At 43.5% G+C, this 18,246-nt stretch overlaps 1 protein-coding gene across 3 annotated transcripts in view; it reads right to left on the bottom strand.

The window, feature by feature from the left end:
- Positions 1-16,032, bottom strand: part of tab2 (TGF-beta activated kinase 1 (MAP3K7) binding protein 2) — a 34,597-nt gene extending 18,565 nt beyond the window's left edge. For all 3 annotated transcript variants that reach the window (XM_078405539.1, XM_078405541.1, XM_078405540.1), the window contains exons 1-2: positions 15,899-16,032; positions 9,855-9,929 (exon numbers count right to left, since the gene is read on the bottom strand). The gene's annotated coding sequence lies outside the window, so the exon portion shown is untranslated. The remainder of the gene's footprint in view (positions 1-9,854; positions 9,930-15,898) is intronic.
- Positions 16,033-18,246: the final 2,214 nt, after the last annotated feature.

The raw sequence follows: 18,246 nt of genomic DNA, 5'->3' as shown, positions 1-18,246 counted from the left end.
GATAGTCTTGCCCTGGTTTGTCATACCAAAGTGACAATCCTCACACTTGTCAAGAGTTAAATTCCATTTGCCATTCTTTGGCCTACTTTCCCAACTGATCTAGATCTTGTTGCAAACAAGACCATGCAGCACACCGTTGGTCACAGACCTCCAATTAGAAAACCAATGCTTTGACTCCTTCCTCCAAACCAATTTTGAATCCAATTGGCTAGCTCACCTTGGATTCCATGTAATCTAATTTACCAGATAAGCCTATCAGGCGGAACCTGCCTAATCAATCCTCGGTGACCTCTTCAAAAAAACTCATAAGCCAAACAGATTTGTGAGACACGATTTCCCAAGCACAAAGCCACGTCGACCATCACTAATCAGTCCATGCCTATCCAAATGTTGGTAGATCCTATCCCTAAGAATCCCCTCCAACACTTATCCACCACTGACATCAGGCTGTGATTCCCTGGCTGGCCCTTGCTGCTGCCTTAAATAACAACACAACATTAGCTGCTCTCCATTCTTCTGGAATTTCACCTGCAGCTAATGATGATGCAAGTATTCGCAACAAAGGCCTCTGCAATTTTCTTCCTCACTTCCAACAAGGATGTACGAATGTTGAGACAGCAAGCAGCAGCAAGCAGCAGCAAGCAGCAGCAAGCAGCAGCAAGCAGCAGCAAGCAGCAGCAAGCAGCAGCAAGCAGCAGCAAGCAGCAGCAAGCAGCAGCAAGCTGCAGCAAGCTGTGTTGCTTGGGAAGTAGTGTGTGGGGATTGTGTGGGGATAGTAAGGAGTAAGACCTGTGTGATCTCCCGGACTAGTTTCGATCGCCTAGCTTGGGGTCGGAGAGGAATTTCCCGGATTTTTTCCCAAATTGGCCTGGGTTTTTTATCCGGTTTTTCGCCTCTCCCAGGAGATCACTCAGTTCTTTTGGGTGGGCGGTTGGAGCGGTTGGAGTAGCGGCCGGGCGGTAGGTTTAGTAACCGAGCGCGGGGCTTTGTTTGGAGAGTATGACTGCCAGGGCAGTTTTTTGTTCTGGGTGTCGGATGTGGGGAATCTGGGAGTCTGATAGTCTTCCAGACAGGTGTGACGAGATGGGGCTCCTAAGGGACCGTATTAGGAACCTGGAGCGGCAGATTGATGACCTCCGTCTGATCAGGGAGAGTGAGGAGGTTATAGATAGGAGTTACAGAGAGGTGGTCACTCCTAGACCACGGGAGGTAGACAAGTGGGTCACTGTTAGGGGGGGCAAGGAACAGAGGCAGGGACTAGGGAGTACCCCGGTGGCTGTACCCCTTGGAAATAAGTACTCCTGTTTAAGTACTGTTGGGGGGGACAGCCTACCTGGGGGCAACGACGGTGCCCGGGCCTCTGGCAAGGAGTCCGGCCCTGTTGCTCAGAAGGGTAGGGAAAGGAAGAGGAGAGCAGTAGTAATAGGGGACTCTATACTGAGGGGGTCAGATAGGCGTTTCTGTGGACGCAGTCGGGAGACCCAGATGGTGGTTTGCCTCCCTGGTGCCGGTGTCCGGGATGTGTCTGAGCGTGTCCAGGATATCCTGAAAGGGGAGGGAGAGGAGCCAGAGGTCGTGGTACATATAGGTACCATCAATATAGGTAGGATAAGGGAAGAGGTCCTGAAAGGAGAATTCAGGGGGCTAGGAAGAGAGTTAAAAAAAAGGACTTCCAAAGTAATAATCTCAGGCTTACTGCCTGTGCCACGCGATAGTGAGAATAGGAATGGAGTGAGGTGGAGGATAAATACGTGGCTGAGGAACTGGTGCAGGGAGCAGGGTTTCAAGTTTCTGGATCATTGGGACCTCTTCTGGGGGAAGTATGACCTGTACAAAAAGGACGGGTTGCATCTGAACCCGAGGGGAACCAATATCCTGGCGGGGAGATTTGCTAAAATAACTGCGGAGACTTTAAACTAGTACGGTTGGGGGGAGGGACTCAAACACAGATAGCTAATAGGCAGTGTGTGAGGCAGGAGGCAGAAAAGGGAAACACTCAGACCCAACATGTAGGAGAGAAAGAAGGGAAAAGAAATAAACTGAGAATAAGAAATGATGGGTCCCTTAAATGTGTATATTTTAATGCTAGGAGCATTGTAAGAAAGGTGGATGAGCTTAGAGCCTGGATTGACATCTGGAAGTATGATGTTGTGGCGATCAGTGAAACATGGTTGCAGGAGGGTTGCGATTGGCAATTAAATATTCCAGGATTTCATTGTTTCAGATGTGATAGAATCGGAGGGGCAAGAGGTGGGGGTGTTGCATTGCTTGTCAGGGAGGATATCACAGCAGTGCTTTGGCAGGACAGACTAGAAGGCTCGATTAAGGAGGCTGTTTGGGTGGAACTCAGAAATGAGAAAGGTTTAGCAACACTTATAGGGGTGTATTATAGACCGCCAAATAGGGAACGAGAATTGGAAGAGCAAATATGTAAGGAGATAGCAGATATTAGTAGTAAGCACAGAGTGGTGATTGTGGGTGATTTCAATTTTCCGTATATAGACTGGGAATCACATTCTGTTAAAGGGCTGGATGGTTTGGAGTTTGTAAAATGTGTGCAGGATAGTTTTTTGCAGCAATACGTAGAGGTGCCTACCAGAGAAGGGGCAGTGTTGGACCTCCTGTTAGGAAATGAGATGGGTCAGGTGACGGAGGTATGTGTTGAGGAGCACTTTGGGTCTAGTGATCATAATGCCATTAGTTTCAATATCATTATGGAGAAGGTCAAATCTGGACCAAGGGTTGAGATTTTGGATTGGAGAAAGGCTAATTTTGAGGAGATGAGAAAGGATTTAAAAGGAGTGAAATGGAAATTGTTGTTTTATGAAAAGGATATAATAGAGAAATGGAGGATATTTAAAGGTGAAATTTTGAGAGTACAGTCTTTATGTCCCTGTTCGGTGGAAAGGAAAGAATAATAATTTGAAAGAGCCGTGGTTTTCCAGGGAAATTGGACACTTGGTTCGGAAAAAGAGGGAGATATACAATAAATATAAGCGGCAGGGAGTAAATGAGGTTCTTGAGGAATATAAAGAATGTAAAAGGAATCTTAAAAAGGAAATTAGAAAAGCGAAAAAAAGATATGAGGCTGCTTTGGCAAGTAATGTAAAAGTAAACCCCAAGGGGTTCTACAGATATGTCAATAGCAAAAGGATAGTGAGGGATAAAATTGGTCCATTAGAGAGTCAGAGTGGACAGCTATGTGCTGAGCCGGAAGAAATGGGGGAGATATTAAACAATTTCTTTTCTTCGGTATTTACCGAGGTGAAGGATATTGAATTATGTGAGGTAAGCGAAACAAGTAGAGTAGTGATGGAAATTAGGAGGATTAAAGAAGAGGAGGTACGGACACTTTTGAAGAATATAAAAGTGGATAAGTCTCCAGGTCCTGATAGGATATTCCCTAGGACATTGAGGGAAGTTAGTGCAGAAATAGCAGGGGCTATGACGGAAATATTTCAAACGTCATTAGAAACAGGGATGGTGCCGGAAGATTGGCGCATTGCGCATGTTGTGCCTTTGTTTAAAAAAGGTTCTAAAAGTAAACCTAGCAATTATAGACCTATTAGTTTGACGTCTGTGGTGGGAAAATTAATGGAAAAGATACTTAGGGACAATATATATAATTATTTGGATAATCAAGGCCTGATTAGAAACAGTCAACATGGATTTGTGCCTGGAAGGTCATGTTTGACTAATCTTCTTGAATTTTTTGAAGAGGTTACCAGGGAAATTAATAAGGGCAGGGCTGTGGATGTTGTCTATATGGACTTCAGTAAGGCATTTGACAAGGTTCCACATGGAAGGTTGATTAAGAAGGTTAAATCGTTGGGTATTAATAGTGAGGTTGCAAGATGGATTCAACAATGGCTGAATGGGAGATACCAGAGGGTAACGGTTGACAATTGTATGTCAGGTTGGAGGCCAGTGTCTAGTGGAGTGCCCCAAGGATCTGTGTTGGGTCCACTGTTGTTTGTCATTTACATTAATGATCTGGATGATGGTGTGGCAAATTGGATTAGTAAATATGCAGATGATACTAAGATAGGTGGAGTAGTTGATAGTGAGGTAGATTTTCAAAGTCTACAGAGAGACTTGGGCCTTTTGGAAGGGTGGGCTGAAAGATGGCAGATGGAGTTTAATGCTGATAAGTGTGAGGTGCTGCATTTTGGTAGGACAAATCAAAATAGGACGTACAGGGTAAATGGTAGGGAATTGAGGAATGCAGTGGAACAGAGGGATCTGGGAATAACTGTGCATTGTTCCCTGAAGGTGGAATCTCATGTGGATAGGGTGGTGAAGAAGGCGTTTGGTATGCTTGCCTTTATAAATCAGAGCATCGAGTATAGAAGTTGGGATGTAATGTTGAAATTGTACAGGACATTGGTGAGGCCGAATCTGGAGTATGGTGTGCAGTTCTGGTCGCCAAATTATAGGAAGGATGTCGACAAAATGGAGAGGGTACAGAGGAGATTTACTAGAATGTTGCCTGGGTTTCAGCACTTAGGCTACAGAGAGAGGTTGAACAGGTTGGGTCTTTATTCTTTGGAGCGTAGAAGGTTGAGGGGGGACTTGATAGAGGTTTTTAATATTTTGAGAGGGACGGACAGAGTTGACGTGGGTAGGCTTTTCCCTTTGAGAGTGGGGAGGATTCCAACAAGGGGACATAGCTTCAGAATTGAGGGACAAAGGTTTAGGGGTAACATGAGGGGGAACTTCTTTACTCAGAGGGTTGTGGCTGTATGGAATGGGCTTCCGGTGGAAGTGGTGGAGGCTGGCTCGATTTTATTATTTAAGAGTAAATTGGATAGGTATATGGATAAGAGGGGATTAGAGGGTTATGGTCTGAGTGCAGGTAGATGAGACTAGGTCAGGGAAAATGGTCGGCGTGGACTGGTAGGGCCGGACAGGCCTGTTTCCATGCTGTAGTTGTTATATGTTATAATGCAGCTGTACAGGTTGTTGGTGGGATCACTCTTCGAGATATATTCACTTTAATTTAACTTAAAACCTTCTCTTTGGCAATTCATACATGATTTAAGAACCCTGCTCTATATTCATTACTTTTATAACATTTCAAATATTTATTCAATTCCTGACTGAAAGTTATTTTAAAGTAGTTTAATCTCGTTTTCAGCTGCATAATTCCAGCTGAAAAACTTCTAGCCTTTTTATTCCGATGCCCAAGGGCCCGAATACTCTAAATATATGAGCGTTTACATTGTCTATGTTCATTCAATTCAGAAAATAGATTCTTACGATTAATAACGAAAGCGACCAATCAAAAGAAACTCCAAAGGAAATGAAGTGTGAGCAAACATAAACCAGTAATTCAAATTCTTCTTTAGCAGGTTTAGAATGGTGCAAAGGGCTATGGGTTTCAAATGTAAGGTTAAAAACAAGAAAAGCTATGCTCCTGGGAGATAAAAAGGTAGAGGAGCAATGTGATTGAGTCATATAATAACATGACCACTTTAGATAAGGCAAAAAAGGTGGAAGGTGCTGTCATTAGTGGATGATTCAAAGATCACAGATTGAAAATTTAAAAAACAAAAATACATGGGACATAAGAGGGAAAACAGCCGGGTACGCAAGTTCTGAAATTCACTATGATAGAACAGAACCAGTTTGCTTTTTCAGTCGGTAGCAGAAAAAGCAATAGAGAAAAAATAATTTGCAGGGCTAACGGGGGGAAAAAAGGGAGAATTAACAGGATTATTCTGCTTGAGGCATTAAACCAAATGGCAGCCTCCTGTGTCATTACAAACCTACAATTCTATAAAAACCTGAGCTTAGTCACAATCAACTATTTTACAGTGAAAAAGTTTTAAAATGGCTGTTTTGTAGTTTTGTGCTAATTGAAACCGAGCTAAAAACAAATGTTCTATTTTACTCTTTCACTCTGATTGACTCAAACATTTTTATATAAATGACTGTCACAACCTCAGAATTCCCCAGCGCCTTTAATGTGTAGTCACTACTATATTGCAATAAATGTGTCAGCCAATTTTGCCCACAGCAAGGTACCAACAAGTCAGGAATATTATTTTCACTAGGAGATGGGCAAGGTACTAAATGAGTATTTCTCCTCTGTATTTACTAAGGAGAAAGACAGTAGGACCAAGGAAATTGGAGCAGTTACTGTAAGTGTCTTGAGAGCAGTCAGGGTTACCATCGAAGAAGTACTAAAGGTACTGTTGTGTTTGAAGGTAAATAAATCTCCAGGGCCTGATCAGATATATCTGAGGATATTGCGGGGAACGAAAGTGGAATTTGCGGGAGCCCTGGTTGAAATCTACGAGTTTTCCTTAAACACAGGAGAGGTGCTGGAAGACTGGAGGATGGCAAATGTTGTGCCTCTTTTCAGGAAGGGCTGCAGGGAAAATGCTGGGAACTATAGGCCGGTGAGCTTAACATCTGTAGTTGGTAAGTTACTGGAGAGTATTCTGAGGGATAGATTATACAGGCATTTGGATGGGCAAGGGCTGTTTAGGGATAGTCAGCATGGTTTTGTATGTCGAAGGTCGTATCTCACAAATCTGATTGTTTGAAGACGTGACCAAAAAGGTTGATGAGGGCAGAGCTGTAGATATCGTGTACATGGACTTCAGTGAGGCATTCGAAAAGGTTCCGCATGGTATGCTGCTCTAGAAGGTTAGATCGCATGGGATCCAGGGAGAGATAGCTGAATGGATAGCAAATTGGCTCCATGGAAGGAAGCAGAGGACGATGGTGGAAAGTTACTTCTCAGACTGGAGGCATGTGACTAGTGGTGTGCCTCAGGGTTCGGTGTTGGGCCCATTACTGTTTGTCATCTACATCAAAGATTTTGATGAGAACATACAGGGCAAGATTTGCAAGTTTGCTGATGATACAAAAGTTAGTGGTTTTGCAGATAATGAAGATGGTTGTGAAATATTGCAGCAGGATCTGGATCGATTGACCAGGTGGGCGGAAGAATGGTTGATGGAATTTAATACAGAAAAGTGTGAGGTGTTGCATTTTGGGACGTCGAACAAGGGCAGGACTTACACAGTAAATGGTAGGCCTCTGGGTAGTGTTGTAGAGCAGAGGGATCTAGGAGTACAGGTGCATTGTTCGAGTCGCAGGTAGATAAGGTGGTCAAAAAGGCTTTTGGCACTTCGGCCTTCATCAGTCAGAGTGTTGAGTATAGAAGTTGGGAGGTCATGTTGCAGTTGTATAAGATATTGGTGAGACTGCATTTAGAATATTGTGGGCACCATGTTATAGGAAATATATTGTCACGCTTGAAAGGGTTTAGAAAAGATTTCCACGGATAATGCCAGGACTAGAGGGTGTGAGATATAGGGAGAGGTTGAGTAGGCTGGGTCTCTATTCCATGGAGCGCAGGAGGATGAGGGGAGATTTTATAGAGGTATACAAAATCATGAGAGGAATAGATTGGGTAGATGCACAGAGTCTTTTACCCAGAGTAGGGGAATCAAGGACCAGAGGACATAGGTTCAAGGTGAAGGGGAAAAGATTTAATAGGAATCCGAGGGGTAACTTTTTCACACAAAGGATGGTGGATGTATGGAACAAGCTGCCAGAGGAGGTAGTTGACTGGGACTATCCCATCGTTTAAGAAACAGTTAGACAGGTACATGGATAGGACAGGTTTGGAGGAATATGAACCAAGCGCAGGCAAGTGGGACTAGTGCAGCTGGGACATTGTCGGCGGAGATCGAGCATCGGATAATTTGATGACAAATTGTAAAACAGCTCTGTATTTGGTGAAGCTTGATTTGAAATCATTTGGGTAATAAAAGCCCACATAAGTACTGATATAAAACAAAGATGAGACTTCTTGAATGAGAAAAGTCCCAGCTGTGGAATGAAAAAATTCTGCACTACCCAGGCTTTTGAGAGGCTGAGGTCTTGAGTAGAAGTATTGAAGCAGCACAAGAACAATGCCATGTTTAATCCCATCACTTTAAAATCTGTAATTTACGTGAGGTAACTTGCATTGAGCCTGTGAACAGGAGGCTGAAAGGAAACACTAATTTTACACTTCCCATACCATTTCATGTTAAATGACCATGAATAGATCATAATCACTGTCAACTGCAAATATATATATGTGTGTGTGCGTGTGCCTCGCAGTTGAGTGATTATGATATATATACATACATATATACACACACTCATACATACACGCATTTAATTAATCTACTCTGAAACCATGATCTGAGGTATGAGATGCAAGTACAAGAAGCTGTATCATCATTAAGAATGTGTGTTTGTATAAAGCAACCAACTCAAATTGTATGGTTTAAATATTAGGTCAAATTAATCATCTTTACAAAGAAGGCATTACTTTCTGGATGTCAGGAGTATTTCTGAATGAGTGAGTGACCCCTTTACTTTCTTTCGCAAAAAAAAACCACTGAAGGGCCCAGCTGACCATAATCCCTACCCCCAGCGCCATAGTTCCTCAAACTCAGAAACAGCTTCTTCTCATCTGTTATCAGGCCTCTGAACTGTCCTTGCATAAGCTAGGATACAGTCCAATTCTCATCCTCCTCTTTGGGGACATTGGACTTTGTCTCTGGAATTATTGCGTTATAATGCTGAGAAAAACATTCTGCACTCTATATCTTTCCCTTCATTCTGCCTATTGTACTTGAGTTTAGCTTGATTGTATTTATGTATAATATCTGATTTGATTGGATAGCATGCAAATTAAAGCTTTTCACTGTACCTCGGTACACATGACGATAATAAACCTAAACCTAGTTCCAGTACCTAGCTCGCCATCAGGCCCTTTGCTGGTGCAAAGGTCCAGCATCTATTGTGTCATCAGGTCCATCTCTGATGGCCAGACTCCAGACATTTCTCTCATCATCAACCCAACACCAGATTACCATGAGCTAGTATCTTATTGGCTGTTTTTCCTCACAACACACTATTTGTGCCTTCAGGATATCCTTCACAGGGGCCTCAAAGGAAGCAATCAGTAATAGCAGAGTTGGTTTTCACAAATGCACCAAAGAATTTTGGGGAGGGGTGATGGGGTTTAATATTTCCTGTGCATAGGTCACCATCATAAGTCCACAAGTCTTTGGGGAACTGAAAAAAAATCCAATGGCCTGTTTCAATAACATTATATATTTTACACTAACTGTGAAGCTTCTTTAAGAATAATGCATACATTTATCAGTTTTATGCTATGTTTTTCCACACTCAAGATCACACTTAATAATCCATTGACTTTTGGCTGGCAGGAACATGACCACAATCCAGGCAGATAGTCTAGTATAGTACCTGCACAATCCGGTATGTTTTCTTTTGAATGAAACATAAACTGGTATTCCATCTCCTTTCTCATAGAGGTCCCATGGTACAACTTTAAAAAATGCACCTCGCAGCTCTCTCTGGAATGGTGGCGATCTCTCAATCACTAAGTCAGATAATCTGATCATTACTAAAAGGATGCCAGTGGGAACTTGGTGTGGATAAATCAGCTGCTGCATTGCTCTGCTTTACAATAGTAACTTAACTTTAATTAAAAGAGAAAATCAAAAGTACTGCAGATGCAGAACATCCAAAACAAAAACAGAAAATACTAGAAAGACCCAGGTCAGGCAATATCAGTGGAAAGTTGAAATGAGTGTGTGTATGATGCCCAAGCAAAATATGAGAAAGGAATGTCTTCTTTGGAAAGATGAATAATTTGACCCAATATTTAAAACATAAAATACGAGTTGGTTGCTTTATACAAATGTATTCAGCATTTTCTGTTTTAATTAGCATTTAATAGGCGGCATTGTAGGTTGGAACATGGCAAAGTTGAGAAAGGTACTATATAAAACCGCTCTTTCTTCTTTACTTACCTCAGATTGGTTCATTCTTCTTATGTGACTGACTCCTCCACCTCCCAACTGCATTGCCCAGATCCACAAGATTGTCTGCACAGATGACCAATGTATAAAATTAATTGAAAGTCACATACCCGTATAAAAAAAATTCACATGACCTTCCCGTCTCAATTTAACTTCACTATAATGCCTTCAAAACTATTTTCTGGTTATTCATTGAAGGTTTCCTCTCCAATTCTTTAAAAAGTTACCTGTTTTTATGGGCCTTCTGAGAAGAACACTCCCTACATGTTGAATAAGACATTCACACAGGGACAGAAAAAGCACTCCCTTAAATTGTTAACACTAGGCCCTTCCTAGAATGGAGAATGCTTCAATATAAGAGGTTCAAAAGAAGGTAACAAGAAATTCAATTATAGTGTCAAAAGAAACAGTGGCACAAATGTTATTTAAAAGAGAATTAAATCCACACCAGAATGAAAAATAGATGCCTTTCATAATGTACAACACCACCACACAAGAGTCACACTGCTAAATAAGTTAGTGTTCTATCACACACTGTTTACCAAACACTTACCAACAATTAATCAGGCCCTAAGCACTCTCACAGGACCTCTTCAAGCAGTGTACTTTTCATTTGCCCAGAGCTTTCCAATTCTATAATCTAATATTTGAGCTTATACAAAATGTTACCATAGATGTTATTGATTCTAAATATGATATGTGGCTATTCTAGTTTCATCAATTTTTGACAAGGGCTTTCTAAAGAATCTCTTGCTTCTACATTCATCCTTCTATAAATGGGTTTTAAAAACCTTCATGTCACCTCCTGCTCTTTAAGAATTTTATTTGACCCTTCAATGACATTCACTTTTAAAGGCCACTAGATTACTGGGACAGTTAACATAAAAATAAGATCTGACCAGAAGAAAATTTAAACAATGGGAAATTAACTCTGCAGAATCAGGATCTTGCTTTAATCAAAAAATGATTTAGAATGCAAACATCAGATAAACGGACGTGCATAAACCATTATATAAAAAGACAAGAAAAACACAATGAAGAAAAATTAATTGATGTGGGGAAATTAAGAAAACATTGGGGCTCATTCATAGAAAAAGATTAGTGAGGTTAGGGAAAGAGCACCACAAAATGAAGGAAGCAGTCCTCCTCCACATTACTGAATAATCACTTTCTCTGATTTTCATTAGACATTAGATGCAGATCAGAAGTGGGCCTACAATCATTAGGTGATTGGAGCAGTGGTTTAATCACTCAAAGTGCAATAGGACCAACACAGTGACCTGCTGGTTTTCATCTGCTGGATTATGTCCTGAGGAAGACGCTAATCATAATTTCCTCAACTAAAGAAAGGACATTTTTCCTAGTTTCAGTGTTGACAAACTATTGGAACCGTGTGGAATAAATTAAGCACATGCATTAAAAACAACCAATGAACATAGATATCCAAAGTAGATCATATTTGATCAACCTTTAACGTTATTTGTAGTAGGAGGATACATGAAGGAAATATAGTGAATGTCAAGTCAAGTCAAGTCAATTTTATTTGTATAGCACATTTAAAAACAACCCACGTTGACCAAAGTGCTGTACATCTGATTAGGTTCCAATGGGAAAAAAATGAAACATACAGTAGCACGCAAACAGTTCACAGCGCCTCCTCAATGAGCCTCAAACGCTAGGGAGTAGAAATAGGTTTTGAGCCTGGACTTAAAGGAGTCGATGGAGGGGGCAGTTCTGATGGGGAGAGGGATGCTGTTCCACAGTCTAGGAGCTGCAACCGCAAAAGCGCGGTCACCCCTGAGCTTAAGCCTAGACTGCGGGATAGTGAGTAGCCCCAAGTCGGCCGACCTGAGGGACCTGGAGTTAGAGAGGGGGGTTAGAAGATTTTTGATGTAGGGGGGGAGTGTCCATTTAGGGCTTTATACGTGAATAGGAGGAGCTTGAAGTTGATTCTGTACCGTACAGGGAGCCAGTGGAGAGAGGCCAGAATCGGGGTGATGTGGTCCCTTTTACGGGTACCCGTCAGGAGTCTCGCTGCGGCGTTTTGGACCAGTTGCAGGCGGGACAGGGAAGATTGGCTGATCCCAGTGTATAGGGAGTTGTGGTTTATAAAGAATTACAAAAGGAGATGCAAAATATGTGGCTTTTCAAAAAAGCTTTTGGTGCATTGGACATGATCAGATGAAAATAGTATGGGTATTTGCCACTGGAATTAAAGGGAACGATGAAACAGTCAAAGGGCAAGTTGGTTAAGGAAGATATGATGAGTGGCACACCAGAGTCTGTACTGGAACTTTTATTATTATGTACAATAAAAAATTTGATTTAGGAACAAAGGCAGCAGTGAAATCAGTCAATTAAAATAAACCTGGGGAGTACAGCAAACTGCTGCAGAGGACTATGCCAGATTCAAGAGGGGCGAAACAGATGCAATTGAATGTAGAAAAATATCAACTGAGGCAGATGCAATTGAATGTAGAAAAATATATTCTGAAAAAAGGAAAAAGGAAAATCAGTACGATTTTAAATTGGTTAAAGATTGAAACTGATCTAGCTGCCTGCCACTGTATGTTTCTTTTTTTATTTCCTAATCAGATGTGCAGCACTTTGGTCAACGTGGGTTGTTTTTAAATGTGCTATACAAATAAAATTGACTTGACTTGACTTGACCAGTACCAGCCAACACAGTTAGAGAAACAGCAAAGGCAATCTTGGTATTGTGTCCAAATGTAAAGAAGCTTGTATGAAATTTCCATATTTGGTGCAGTAGAGTTTTTACCAGGACTATTAAGAAAAGAGAAAAACTTTAAAACATAGGCTCAACAGGATGTTACCAGTGGTTTACAACTGAAAGATCTGAAGGGATTATATTTATTTATTCATTTTTCAGCCCAGCATTTACTACCTATCTCTGATTTTCTCAAGTAGTTGGGCAGGGAAAGTTTACGTGATGGGATCAGTAAATCAATAGAATCCTCTGGTTTTTAACCCTCCAATCAAGGGGTGGTATTTTCTCCCTGTCAACTCAATCAAAACAAGATTTTGCATATATAAATTTAATAGTTCAGCTGGTAGAGCAGGTAGACCTTACACAATTAGTCTTTCATAGAGTCAGTTATACAGAATGGAAACAGGCCTTTAGCCGAACTCCCTGTGCCAACTAAGATGTCTATCTGAGCTAGTCCTATTTGCTTGTGTTTGGCCCATAATCCTCCAAACCGTTTATTTTCATGAACCTGCCTAAATGTATTTTAAATACTGTGATTATACCATCCTCGACAGCTTTTTCAACATAACCATCACCCTCTGCCAATAAAGGTTAGAAACAACTGTGTTAAATTAAAAAACAACCAAAGAAAAAATTATGAGGAAGAAAGCTTTTGTGTGGATGTTGAACTCCCTGTAACAAACTGTGGTCAAAGCAGAGCCAAATAAGTACGCTAAATATTCACTAGATAATTGCTGCACTTTGTAAAAAGCATGGAGAGTTCTCGGATTTGGCTGGGTGGCTTACATGGATAGTTCAATATCAGCACACTTGACAGACAATGCTTTGAGCAACACTGAACAATCTCCATTGCACTGAATTTTTATTTTACACAAAAATTAGACAAAAATCCAGGTCTTGAATAGTCTGGAGCATACTGAAGGTACAAAATACATGCAAATTCAAGATTTTCCTCTCAACATGTTCTATCATCCTTCTTTGTCAATTTAAGCTTTTTGTCAGCAGAGTCTGGGATTAAAATATGCCAGATATTACATGTCAAATCTTAACCTGGGCTCACCAGCAAAGGGTTCAAACATAATAACAAGGTTCTTAGACCAGTACAAGACTGAAAACTTACTGCATAGTTGAAGAGAGTCCATATTTTGGATGAAATGTTGAACCAATATCTATCTGGTCTTTCAGGCAACAACTGTACAACAAATCAGAGACTATTTCAAAGATTCACTGAACAAGTTAATTATTTATCCCTCATCCATCTGGGATAAAACAATATGATTACTGGACATTGTTTCTGTTGTTTTTTTAAAGATAATCCATGCTAAATGGCTGTGCGGCATTACCGCAGAATTGTTCGATGGGCTGTAAACTGCTCACAGATATTCTGAAATAAGTACAAGTCTTTCTTTGAAGACCACCAAATGTCTGAGAAAAAAATAACAAAATTAATATACAGTGGAATGGGCTCTATCTAATAAGACTCAAAGATATAAACTGGCACCATTCATCGTGTATAGCCATCTTCAATATCATCGAGTTGAAAACTTATCTAGTCAACCCCAATTGTAAAGGGCATTAACACAAAACAAACTATTGCACTCTCCATTGTCGCTCTGACACAGTTGTTTGCAGCATTGCTATTTTTTCCACTTGAGTTCTTCAGTATCTACAGAAGCTGGCAAAAGAAACAAAAGGAAAGGGGAGAATTTGGCTTGTGATCTGCACTAGCTGAAAACTGGAAGCAAATTTGATCCAAACTTCCAGAAATATTGGGGAAAAAATTGGGCATATGGAAAGAGCATCGTTAGTGGTGGTAATGAGGTGAGGGGTGCTGAGTTTGTCTTATTAAATAGCTCTATATTCTCTCTATGAATCTATATTTGTTTTAGGTCAAAGAGTAATCAGTCGTTGCTTTCAGAGTTCAATCAGCGCAGCCAAGAGAAATTAAGGATTAGAGTTTGTTCAGGGTGCATTGCTGGAGTTGACCAGCGTCCTGCAATCTATTCAGGGAGCATCAAACTATTAAGACATGAATTTACAGGCTGATCTGAAATCAACTAGTCAAGAATCCCAATCATACAGTGACATATCTTTCTCTCCTGTCTTCCATACTCATCAAGATGCGTAGTCTAAAGTACTAGTGATCTGACCAGTTCAGACGGAGGGTTACTGATGCCGTCTTAGAGAGACAGAATAGACAGAGAGACAGACTACCATTCTGAGTCATGTCAATATTAATCTAATTTATGCACTTCGCATCCGACTACCCTGAAGGAATAATCCAACAACTCATTTTGGCAACTGGCATATTCATTAACTCTTCATGGGCAAACAGCAACTCAGTTGCAAACTAAGCACGTTGATCATACTGATAGTGAATAAACTCCCATTGTCACTATGGAGAAACAAGAAACTAGATTCCAGCAACTGCAAAGTGCTTGCGGAATTCAGCAGGGCATGCAGTATCTGTGGGGGCAATGGACTGGCAATGTTTTGGATCAGTCTGAAGAAAGGATCTGACCTGAAAGGCTGCTTGTCATTCCCTCCACATTTGTTGCCTGATCCACTGGGTTCCTCCAACACTTTGTTTTTTACCCGCTGTCGCTACTTTAGGTCCACATTCCCCAATAGTAAGGTGTCTGGACTGACTCTAACAGAGGCAAATGTTGAATACTCAGGCCACCTTTGCCCATGTTAACAGTTTCTTGCGACGAAGCAGTCAAGCTACACATCCACACAGAAAAGGACATTAAACCTAGTACATAAAACCAAAAATTAAAGAGCAGCCTGACCAACACTCACAGAGCAAAATCTACGCAATAAAACTTACAGAGAAAAAGTGCTTCAGGCCACATAGATAAGATGCTTGGGAAAGGTCACTCTGACCACAATAAGTTACTCCAAGGAACGAAAGTAGACTGGCCGCACTGACAGGAGCCCAGGCCACACACTACAAGGACCTGGGACCCAGGTCCAAATGATGTTCAGTAAATGGGCCCCTGGACGTGGCAACGATGCCGAGCTTCCCCCCTCCCGAGAAAAGGATACACTTTGGGGGGGCGGGAGAGAGCAGTGGAAGCCCCAGAGCCCCGGGGAGCGGGGCGGGGTGGGAATGGACTGGCAGGCGGCGGTGTTGGAAGCCCGCAGCCCCGGGAGGGCCTGTGACAGCCGGGGGCTGGGGCTGGGGCTGATCCGCAGGTCCCGGGCCCCGCCGCTGCCGTCGCCGACGCTGCTCCCGGTAGCTGGGGCGCCGCGTTAACAGGCGAAGGAGCGATCAAACGCCGCCACTTCTTTTTCTCCTTCTTACCTTCAGCGCTGCCGCTGTCGTTGTCGCCGGCGCCGCCGCTCCTCCCTCGCTGCAAGCGGCTCCACCCAGCCAGCCGGATGGCTCTCAGTGGCGGCCGTCGCCGAGCCAAGCGAAACCAAAATACCAGCACAACATGGCGGGGGCGGGGGGGGAAACTGGCTGACTGCAAAGCTCGCGAGCGCCGGCCCAGCCTCGCGAGAGCGGCCCCGTCTCGCGGCACCCGGGCCCGTGCCCGCGCCAGGGGCGGGAAAGCAGATGCGAGGGAGACTAGTGTCTCCCGTCACCCCACCCCCTGCTAGTGTCACCCCACACCCACCTAGTGTTTCCCATCCCCACCCCCTGCTAGTGTCTCCCGTCCCCCCACCCCCCTGCTAGTGTCACCCGTCACCCCACCCCCCTGCTAGTGTCACCCGTCCCCCCACCCCCTGCTAGTGTCACCCCACACCCACCTAGTGTTTCCCATCCCCACCCCCTGCTAGTGTCTCCCGTCCCCCCACCCCCCTGCTAGTGTCACCCGTCCCCCCACCCCCCTGCTAGTGTCACCCGTCCCCCCACCCCCTGCTAGTGTCACCCGTCCCCCCACCCCCTGCTAGTGTCACCCGTCCCCCCACCCCCTGCTAGTGTCACCCGTCCCCCCACCCCCTGCTAGTGTCACCCCACACCCACCTAGTGTTTCCCATCCCCACCCCCTGCTAGTGTCTCCCGTCCCCCCACCCCCCTGCTAGTGTCACCCGTCCCCCCACCCCCTGCTAGTGTCACCCCACACCCACCTAGTGTTTCCCATCCCCACCCCCTGCTAGTGTCTCCCGTCCCCCCACCCTCCTGCTAGTGTCTCCCGGGTGGAACGTGCAGTTGGCTGCACGCAGTGGCAAGCAGGGTGCTGGTGGCTGCACTCAGCGGCGGCAAGGAGAGTGCTGGTGCCTGCACCAATTGGGAAGCAGGGTGTTGGTGCCTGCACTCGTTTGGAAGCAGGGTGCTGGTGCCTGCACCCTGTGGCAAGCAGGGTGCTGGTGCCTGCACCCTGTGGCAAGCAGGGTGCTGGTGCCCGCACTCATTGGCAAGCAGGGTGCTGGTGGCTGCGCGCAGTGGCAAGGAGAGTGCTGGTGCCTGCACCAATTGGGAAGCAGGGTGCTGGTGCCTGCACTCATTGGCAAACAGGGTGCTAGTGGCTGCAAGCAGGGTGCTGATGGGTGCACCATGTGGCAAGCAGGGTGCTGGTGCCTACACTCATTGGCAAGCAGGGTGCTAGTGGCTACAATCAGTGGGAAGCAGTGTGCTGGTGGATGCATCCAGTGGCAAGCACGGTGCCATGTGCCACCTCGTTGCTTGATTCATATCCTTGCATTTATAGCTGACCGTAGAAGATAGACACAAAATGTTGTAGTAACTCAGCGGGTCAAGCAGCATCTCTGGAGAAAAGAGGTCGAGACCCTTCTTCAGACCTCATTTATATATATTATTTGCAGATATATATCTACTATTCCTTTTTTTAAATATATATAGATAGATATGGAATAGCAGACAATGGTTTACAAACTAAAGTACTGGAGTAAAAATAAAAATATATATACTTGGGCAAGGGTATGAATTTAAATCCAACTCATGCCTTACGAACCGAGTGCAAATACAGCAAGGAAACTATACAGTCTATAAATGGCTGATTGGACCTGCGTCTGTTTACTCTGAATGTTGATACAAAGACCTTGAGGTGATGCAAACTTTTTTTTTGTCGCCGTCTGAGCATTGAGTTTGAACGGTTTATTTTATTGTCACGTGTACAGTTAAAAGCTATTTTGTATCCAGTCAGTGGAGAGACCATACATGATTAAAATCTAGCCGTCCACAGTGTACAAATACAGGATAAAGGCAATAACGTTTAGTGCAAGATAAAGTCCGATTACAGATAGTCCGAGGGTCGCCAATGAGGTAGATGGTAGCTAAACTGGGGACACAAGGAATTGCAGATGTTGGAATCTTGAGTAAACACTCATCGGGTCAGGTAGCATCTCGAGGACATGGAAAGGTCGGGATGCTTCTGCAGACTCTGGGGAAGGATCCCTACCCAAAACATCACCTATCTATGTCCTCCAGGAATGCTGCCTGACCCGCTGAGTTACTCTGGTACTTTGTGTTTTACCCAACAGTTGTGTAGAGGCACTAGAGCAGCTATTTGTGAATTTTAATTTTCCCCTCTGATATTGGGGTTGCCACCAGTCCGGGCATGCAAAGGGAAACAGGCTGTTCCCAAACAAGATTGAGGAGGCAACGCCTTGTTTTCTTTCTTTCTATCCATCAACGAGTGGTTCGTACTTCACAGTCGAATAAGAGGCCTGAATGCTGGTGACTCC

This window comes from Rhinoraja longicauda, chromosome 9, assembly GCF_053455715.1.
Source record: "Rhinoraja longicauda isolate Sanriku21f chromosome 9, sRhiLon1.1, whole genome shotgun sequence".
NCBI lineage: Eukaryota > Metazoa > Chordata > Chondrichthyes > Rajiformes > Arhynchobatidae > Rhinoraja > Rhinoraja longicauda.
Note: the sequence above shows the minus strand (reverse complement) of the source record. Positions and strands in the feature narration are given on the sequence as shown.